This window comes from Triticum aestivum, chromosome 5A (genome assembly GCF_018294505.1).
Source record: "Triticum aestivum cultivar Chinese Spring chromosome 5A, IWGSC CS RefSeq v2.1, whole genome shotgun sequence".
NCBI lineage: Eukaryota > Viridiplantae > Streptophyta > Magnoliopsida > Poales > Poaceae > Triticum > Triticum aestivum.
The window spans coordinates 406,810,402-406,813,409 of NC_057806.1; positions in this window are offsets into that span (position 1 = coordinate 406,810,402).

The window sequence follows — 3,008 nt, forward strand, 5'->3', positions numbered from 1 at the left end:
ATACTATTCATCTCCACCGTCGACCTCCTCCAGCCTCCACGGGTTACCGTCGACCTCCTCCAGCCTCCACGGGCTCCTGTTCATCCAGCCTCCACCACGCGCTACTCCACCAGCTACTGTTCAACCACCCCTTCACGGGCACCCCTCCATCGTCTATTGTTCATCCAGCCCTCCACACCAGGGGGTCCTGTTCAACCACCCCTCCACGGGCACCCCTCCACCGTCTACTGTTCATCCAGCCCTCCACCACACCACGGGGTCTTGTTCATCCAGAGGCAACACCACCGCTCACTGTTCATCCAACCCCCCCCCCCCCCCCCCGCGCAATGCTCACTGTTCATCCTAGAGGCAGCATCGATCGACTTCAGTTAGTAGCAGTAGCGAAGGAATCGCTCGATCGGGTTCAGTTAACAGCCATCGATCGATCGCTCGGGTTCAGTAACGCGTAGCCTGCAGTGCAATCGCTCGGGTTCAGTTAGAGCCCAACGCCTCGCTCGGGTTCAGTTAGAGCCAATGCCTCACACACACGCGCGTACGTGTACGAGAGAAACGCGCATCGCTCGGCCCCGACCTCCCACCGTAACCGGGAACTCACCGAAATTTTCCTCGCCCTCGCTTCTACCATGGTTTTTTCCGTCATGGATGGCCCAAAGAATGTCATGCAGCTGCGTCTCCGGCCCGCCCAGGACGAAAAGCCCATTTTCTGTCATGATTTTTTTTCATAGAAGTAGGAGCCCTCCACATCTATGATGATACCGGGTTTTGTCACAATTATCGTCATAGAAGTGTGTAAGTGCATCTAGTGCCACCCCTAGTTGGTTTTGGAGTATTGACGACAAACCTGGTTGAGGGACTAATGTGTTTGTGAGAATTGCAGGATAACACAGGTAGTAGTCCCTCATTGATTCGGTTTACCTACCGGAGATGACCCCTAAAAATGTATGAAGACATTGACGACAATGGTGGTATGTGAAGATATTCATATTGAAGACTATGACATGAGAAGACATTGAGTGAAGACTATGAAGCGCGAAGACTTAGTCGTTTCGTTGTTTCCTTTTCTTCTTTGTTGAGTCATAGGAACCACCGTACTGTTAAGTGGGGTCCAAGTGAACAAAGTCAGAGTGACTGAAGTGATGCTCAACCCAGATCCTATGTCTTCGAGCGAAGACAATGAGAGCAAATCTTATCCAGAGCTGGATGAGTCAGCTTTGCTTGTAGCCCAAGTAAAGTTGCCGCGTGTGTTTTAAATCTGACCGTTGGAACACGTGTCAGTTCCTTAGTGACCCAGGGTCATTTCGGACATATCAGGTCGGGTTGCCTAGTGGCTATAAATAGCCCACCCCCTACACCATAAATTGGTGGCTGCTCAGAGTTAGTGCACAGCTTTTGTCGTATTGAGAGCAACCCACCTCGAAGCCTTTGAGAGAGAGAAATCCTTGCGAGGACAAAGCCCAAACACCCAGAGCCAGAGAGTGTTAGGCATCACTGAAGTCTTTCTGTCTGCGTGACCTGAAGACTTATTAGACTTGAGGACTGTGAATCCTCCAGCCGGTTAGGCGTCGCGTTCTGATCATCCAAGAGTCATTGTGGATCGCCGGTGAACGAAGTCTGTTAAGGTTTGGAAGTCTACCTTGAAGACTTACCAGAGTAATTGGGCAAGGACTGGGTGTCCTTAGCTCAAGGGGAATAAGGTGAAGACGCGGTCTTCTGAGTTGAATCTCAGCCTCCCTAATCAAATGTACAGTTGTCACAGCAACTGGAATTGGTCCAACAAATCTTGTGTCCTCAACAAGTAACTGGTTCTATCCTCTCCCTCTCTTTACTTAGAGTTTGACTTCGTGAAGTCATTGCCTGTTTGCTTTACCTATTTGTCTTCACTATCTGACTAGTATCGTAGTTTGGATTCATACCATCTTCCATCCCGATCCTTACTACGTAGCTGCTATTTGTCTTCGTACTCTCACGTTATTGCATACTTGACTATGGCTTGCTTAGTGTAGTTTATCTTCCGCTGCATATCAATAGGGTCATTTCTATTGTTTGTCTTCGAAACTTCCATGTTTTGAAGACTTTCATAAAAATTGCCTATTCACCCCCCTCTAGTCGATAACTAGCACTTTCAATTGGTATCAGAGCAAGGTACTCCCTTGTTCTGTGTGATTTGGTTTAACCACCTGGAGTTTTAGCTATGTCGACTCCAGGGATAATCAAAGTCTCCGCTGCTTGCCCCGTATTCGATGGAACTAAGTATCCCTACTGGAAGAATAAGATGCGCATGCATCTTGAAGCCATTGATGTCGACCTCTGGTATGTCGTCAAGAACGGCGTTCCCAAGACTGGTGAAGGTGTCACCCCTGCTGATGTCAAGAAGTTCATTCAACTGGACTCTACTGCCAAGAACATCATCTGTGGTCATCTGACCAAAGGACAGTATGGCCGCGTGAGTGCTCTGGAAACGTCGAAGCTAGTCTGGGACTGGCTGTCCAAGGTCAATGAAGGCGTCTCAACCCAGAGAGATCAAAGGACCAGTGTTCTTCGCAACCTCTTCAACCGCTTCAAGAGAAACGACAATGAAAATGTCTAGCTCACGTTTGATCGCCTCACTGACATCACGAATGAGCTTCGTGCTCTCGGCGCCACTGAGATTACCAAGCATGAAATCGTCAAGACACTACTGAGATCACTTGACAGCTCCTTTGACACCCTTGCACTCATGATACAAGAACACCCTAACTTCAAGACACTCGATCCGTCTGATATACTTGAGAGGCTCAACACACATGAGTTCCAGCTATCTGAGAAAAGAGATATCTATGGTCCCAACTATGGCTGAACTTGCGCTTTGAAATCAAAAGCCGTTTCCTCATCTGAAGAAGAATCTAACTGCCGTTCTGATGATCCTGAAGACATTGGAAAGGAACTTGCTATGCTCGTGAAGAAGTTCCAGAAGTTCACTAAGAAGAAGGGCTTCAGAAAGTCTTCATGATCCAGCTCAAGAAATGATG